Below are 6,706 nucleotides of genomic sequence, written 5' to 3'. Positions count from 1 at the left end.
CAGTCGGCTTTGAGCCACTGGAATGCTTTGAAGTCCGCACGGAAGCTAGCCGGAGGTTGGAAGCTGCATTCCATGAGTCTAGCCTGATGCCGGGAAGCAGAGGGAGTTTTTGCCTGCTTCTGAGAGGCAAGAGAGCTGCTGAGAGACAGAGCTAAACGCTGGGAGCAGCTGAAATCGTTCCCCCACGGAAGGGAGAGCCGTAGCAGCTGGGCCGTTTCTCCACGGACAGGAGCCGGAATCAGCTGGTACTGAGTAAGTACAGCTTGTGGGGCACCTTGGGAGAACGGGAGAATATGGCAGAGAGCCAGGATATGCCGGTGGAAAAGCTCACTTTAAAAAGTTGGGCAACCTGGAGCAGAAGAATAAGGGGCTGGTTCCTGGTCCGTGGGCTTTGGGAAGCAAGCCAGTGGGAGCCAAAAGCACCACCCCTTAGCTGGGAAGACAGCCAGCAGAAAATGCTTCAGAGAGAGCTGGATATGCTCAGAGCATGCGTTCATGCATCGCTGAGACCCCATTTGGAGGGTGTACAGTCAGCAAGGGCTGCCTGGGATGTGCTGAAGGGCTTGTGTGAAGCTTCAGCGGGAGGCCAGAGCCCTGGAGACGCTGGACTGGCAGGCCCATTTCCCGATGTATCGGCCTCTAGGAGCGCTGGTGAGCAGATCGGGGGGGCGAAGAGTTCCAAAGGCAAGTTTAAGAAACTTTCCACTGTTGCTGAAGCGGAGAGCAGCTTCAGAGGGGGCCAGGCTGGTGGGAGGCGCCGTTCCAGGAGAAGGAAGGCCAGGCCAGCTGGGAGGAGCCCCGGGCAGTGTTTTTCCACTGGAGTTCAACGTCTGCGTGGCAGTTGCCCCCACCGGAGCACAGAGCCGAGGCAGGATGTTGTGAAGGACACTTCTCATGGGAATCAGGCGGGTTTCCATGGCAACCAGTCTGCAAAGGCAGGCAGGCGTGGGATTGAGTCCGGCGGTCGTGGTAAACAACAGGAAGAGTCTTATCAAGTCATTGCTAGCATGGCTTTGTTTGAAGACAGCCGTGTGGAGCTGAATCTTGTCATCGACTCTGCAGCTAACCGCAACATGGTTCCAGAGACCCCTGCAGTCGAGATGTGGAATTGCACGGCAGTTCCAAAGGGGCAGGGACAGACTGTTAAGTTTACAAATGGACAAAGAGCTGAAGTTTATAAGTTTGCTAATGCCTATCTTTCTGTTTTGCAGGAAAGGATGGAGTTTTGTATTGTCCCAGAGGTGCATCACTGTTTGTTATCTGTGCCTTATTTGTTGAAAAAAGGGTTTCAGGTTTGTTTCCAGGATGATGTCTGCACAATCTCCAAAGGGGAGAGGATACTTGCCAAGGTTAAGAAGGGGCAGAATGATCTTTTCATTCTTAAAACGTCTCTTGGGGGTGAGGGGAAGGTTGAGAGAGCACAGGCGCAGCGTGCTACAGTTCCCACTCATGTTCAATGTGCTTGTGCATGGCATCAGAGGACTTTTCATGGTTCTCTAGAAGAACTGCAAGTGCTTCCTGAGGTTACCAGAGGGTGTAAAATTAGAGATTGTGGACGTGCCATTAGTTGCACCACATGCAAGCAGGCGAAGGTGAGAGGATGCAGTTACCCAAAGGTGGAACGGGTAACCACTAAACCTTTTCAGCTGGTACACATAGATCTGTTCACTCCTGTCAGGGAACAGAGTCTAGGGGGGGCCAGGTATCTGCTAACGTTTCAGGATGATTTTTCGCAGAGCACCTGGACCCACGGTCTCAAATCCAGGGAGGATGCAGCACAGCTGATCAAGAGCTGGATTGAGGGGGTGGAACTAAGGTTCTCCACCAAGGTGAAAGCAATCGTCAGTGACAGAAATGCTAGGTACACTGGTTCTGCTTTGCAGCAGTTCTTTCACAAAAGAGGGATAAGTTACACAGTTACTTCACCCAGTAAGAGGGGGGTGGCAGAGCTGAGGAGTGAAGCTCTGGTTAAGGCTGCACAGGTAATGCTAACGGAAGCTAGGTTACCTCCAAAGTTTTGGCTGGAGGCAGTCCGATGTGTGTCTTTCACCTGGAATCGTGTCTACAACTCACTGGTAGGTGACACACCGTACTCTTTGTTGAATGGCAGAAAACCCCAGGTTCACTTTCTGCGCAAATTTGGATCTCCTGCGGTTGTCCCTGTGCCTAAGGCTTTGCAAGGGCCAGATGGAGCCAAAGTCCAGAAAATGATCTTCTGTGGGTATGAGCCAGACGCTCGTGCATGGAGATTTGCTTACCCGTCAGGTGATCAGAGTAAGGTGCTGATCAGTAAACACGCTGAGTTCTTTGAGCAGGATGAAAGGCCAAAGATTTCTGCACAGCGTGATGTTCTTTCAGAATGTCTCTCTGATCCAGAGGACAGTTCTGTTGAGGAGGAAGGAGAGGCTGAGTCTGCTGATGACGATCAGGTCACTGACCAAGGTCAGGAGCAGGATGGGGCGTCCCCACAAGTTGTTAGAAAAGGACAGCCCAAGAGTGAGCCTAGTTCTCCTGTGAGTGTAATGGAAAGGATTCGAAGACGCTTTAAGTCAGAGGGGGAATCCTGTGATGCAGAGGACACACCTGCTGGTGACAGTGAGCCAGAGGAAACACCAGAGTTTGTGCCTAGACGATCCGGTCGCACAACCAAGGGTATTCCACCTGAGAGGTACCAGACCACAGGTGCGTGGGTAAGTTTCGCACAGTGCGATTCTGAGAGTTGTGAGGTGATTCCACAGATGCCTAACAGGTACGCCAAGGTAGGGCGCAAGGCATTGGGGAAGGGATTGATCTCACAGGGTGTTGCTGAAGATGTTACACAGGTCTTGTCAGAAAGCAACGCAAGGGGGTGTGTGAGAGTTCAGAACTTAACTGGTTAAGTGTTCTGAGATGTGCGTCACTTTCTGACGTCAGCCTTAGAAGCTGGGAGGAGTCTGGGAGGAGACTGTACTTTCTTGTTGTTCTCTCTGTGTGTCTTGAGTGAGACGGACATGTTTTTACCATGACTGCAAGCAGTGATGGACAAATGTTCCAATAAAGAGCTGTAAATAGACGAACCTGTCTGTGTATGCTTGCATGGAGAAAAGGGAGAAAAGGAAGAAAAAGACTGCTTTACACCGCTGTATGCTACTCTGCTAAGCCGTGGCTAAAAAGACAGCAGAATTTGTTGCGCAGCACGGAAGGAAGCGTGCCGGACGCTGTAAATGACTGATTGGGATCGTAAAGCTATCAGTGGCCACGGCTCCAAAGATCGTTATCTCTACATTTTATATAAGCGGAGCAGCTTGTAAAATTCTGAAGGCCGGGGGGGGGGCGGAATTCTGAAGACCATGTGAATGAATTGCGAATTGAACTGTGAATTGAACTGTAATGGAGTTAGTTCATTTTTAGAGGGTGTGAACTTGAACTGAAACAAATTCCTTTTCAAAATGTACACTCCAAGCACTGATCTATTTCACTATAAGGCTAGTCTTCTGCAGAATGTTGACCTATGCCAGTGGTGGCCAAACGTGGCCCTCCAGATGTTTTGGGACTACAATTCCCATAATCCCTGACCACTGGTTCTGTTAGCTAGGGATGATGGGAGTTGTAGTCCAAAAACATCTGAAGGGCCGAGTTTGGCCACCACTGTCCTATGCATTTCAATGTAAGTCTCTCACAGGATGCAGGTCTGAGCAGGGCCAGCCCACCCATGAGGCGAAGTGAGGTGAGGTGACTGCCTCAGGTGGCAAGATCCACAGGGGCAGCAGATCCCAATGTAGTTATTTATTCCCCACCCCACCCCTTGTTCCTGATGTAGATCTTCACTCACCCTTTCTTCCCTGGCAGGAAGGGGGCACCATTTGGTGGTTTGCCTCAAAGGCCAAAATGTCTTGGGTTGGCCCTGGTTTAAGTAGACATGTTTCGTTCAAACTGAAAAAAAGGCAAGTGAGTAAGAACCACCACGGGTGCCTATGTCACTAATAATGACAGTTGTGAGGTGATATTTATGGAGTGCCAACCAAGCGTAAGACACATTACAAAATATAAGAGGCCAAGAAGCTCACAATCTAAAATTCAACACAGAGGAGACACCAGAGAAGGGGAATGGAATGGAGGCAGGGGTTAATGGGGGAAGTATATGCATTTATTTCTGTTACAGACACTGAGTTAAATATAATAATAATAATTTATTATTTATACCCCCAGCCACTCTGGGCGGCTCCCAACAGATATTAAAAACACAATAAAACATCACACATTAAAAACTTCCCTAAACAGGGTTGCCTTCAGATATTTTTTAAAGTCAGATAGTTGTTTGTTTCCTTGACATCTGATGGGAGGGCCTTCCACAGGTGGGCGCCACTACCGAGAAGGCCCTCTGCCTGGTTCCCTGTAACCTCACTTCTCGCAGGAAGGGAACCACCAGAAGGCCCTCGGAGTTGGACCTCAGTGTCCAAGCTGAACGATGGGGGTGGAGACACTCCTTCAGGTATACTGGGCCAAGGCCGTTTAGGGCTTTGAAGGTCAGCACCAAAACTTTGAATTGTGCTCAGAAATGTACTGGGAGCCAATGTAGGTCTTTCAGAACTGGTGTTATATGGTCTTGACAGTCAAGTATGGGAGTCTACGGGTTAAGCCCAAGACATAGAAATAGTAGGGTTGGAGAAGACATTTTAAGGAAGTAAGTGAAGTGGTATCACTGCGGTGCCTGGACAGCAGAACTGTTTAGGGTGCTGTACACAATTTGACAAATGATTTTGTATGTACAGTATACTAGTGCTTTACTATAGTTGGAGACCTTGGGCCAGTCACACTTCTCTGAAGTCTCTCAGCCCCACGTACCTCACAGAGTGTTTGTTGTGGGAGAGGAAGGGAAAGGAGAATGTTAGCCGCTTTGAGACTCCTGAAGGGGAGTGAAAGGCGGGATATCAAATCCTAACTCTTCTTCTTCTTCTTCTTCTTCTTCTTCTTCTTCTTCTTCTGACATCTCCAACAGGGAAATCTCAGCAGCTGCACAATGCTTTAGCTACCCACTCCTTGGAAGAAGCCATGCCAGTTAAATTAGCAGTCATGAATCACTATGATCTCTTGGTTTGTATTGTTGAAATGGGATCTGCGAATGGTAGATGATTGATGCTAGGAGGGGATGCTCAAGTGACCATTCCACACAGGTTTTTTCCTTGGAAATCATGATGAAATATTTGACAAGCAAGGGTCAGTCTTGGACCCTTATATGTATTTGAACTGTCTGTGAAACCTTATTGGAGTTGCCCCTTCTCAGTTCTTTTCAACATCCTTCTAGAAACAGGGTAGGTTTCTTTTACGCCCAGAGACCTGTCCTTTGCCACTTGTTCACCAATGTATATGACTGGTTGTACCCTTCCAAGAGGGCATGAGAAGACGCTCTCCTTCCCTTGATGATGGAGGCACCTCATATGTTCACTTGGGGGGTTTCTGCAAAATCAAGTACTATAGACCGAAGAATCACTTGTTGCAGGTAGGAAAGAAATTTCAATAAAGTAAACTCTCAGTATTATCAAAATTATACATTTGGGGCTGTTAGCATGGCCTAGAAAAAGATGAGGACAGGCTCATCTCATTAAATGAGAAGAAATAGTGGAATTAGCTTGAATCTAATTACAAACCACACTATCTAATGTAAAAACATGACTGTTTTTTCACTCCCATTCATTTTGGCTAGTAATTAGTTTTGGCCTCTAAAATGCCACCCTTTAATCATCCAAACACAGATGTGATTTGCCGTGCAATTTAATCTTGCTTTAATGAAGAACTAATGGACACATCGCAAATTACTTTCCCTGTTGGAGAAAAATTCTATTTCCTGCTTTTCAAAAGATCAAGAGTATCTTGTGATAATAGCCCAAGCGGCCCTGGCAGCCTCCTTGCGCAGAGCAAACAAGCTCTTTTACTCAACTCCCAATTCAATGGAGAAAAAGAGGCTACAATTAGCAACAAAGCAGGGGAAACGGGGCATTGCAGCCGAATCACTTTCTGCAGCTCAACCCCCGGCAACCACTGCCTTGTTAGAGCCAGGTCTAAAGTGTCAGGAGCGAACAATGTGCCGTGATAAATTACTCTCTTCAAACAGCTGCACTGCTAATTTTCAATTATACACACAAATGGTTCTCAGATTGGAAGAAAATGGAGTGCAGGGGGAGAATGGTTGTAGATTTCTCTGTTTGTTTGGCGGGGAGAGTGAAGGTGGGAGAGCAGCATTTCCCCACCCCAAAAAGAAAACCAGTGCATGCAAGATCTATCTTCCAATACCAGCTGATGAGCCACCCCAAATCGCACCGTATGGAGCACATCTTTCTCAATTATCGTGGGTGGATGCAGGAGATCATACTTCAGAGACTCATTCATGCCCTGCCCTTTAACTAAAGAGGCTCTTGGAGCTCTAAAAGCAGTACTGAGATGGTCCCTGTCTTTAGGCTTACAATCTAAAAAGACATGGCACACAAGGAAAAAGGAAGAGGAGGGAGGAGGGAAAAGCAGGGCCAAGCTCTTAAAGCTGCCATTTTTATAACACAGCTAAGTGGCAGCAACTCGTTGCCAATGTCAATGGCACTTCTGGGTGTTTTGCCCTTTATTTGTTTATTAAACGTGTATACCTCCCTTCCTCTATTTCTCAGGGCAGTTCGCAACATAAAAATACAATATAAAAAACAAAATACATGATGTAAACAAGAACAAAAACCACAAA

Source organism: Podarcis erhardii (assembly GCF_964252035.2).
Source record: "Podarcis erhardii genome assembly, chromosome: 5".
Taxonomy (NCBI): domain Eukaryota; kingdom Metazoa; phylum Chordata; class Lepidosauria; order Squamata; family Lacertidae; genus Podarcis; species Podarcis erhardii.
Note: the sequence above shows the minus strand (reverse complement) of the source record.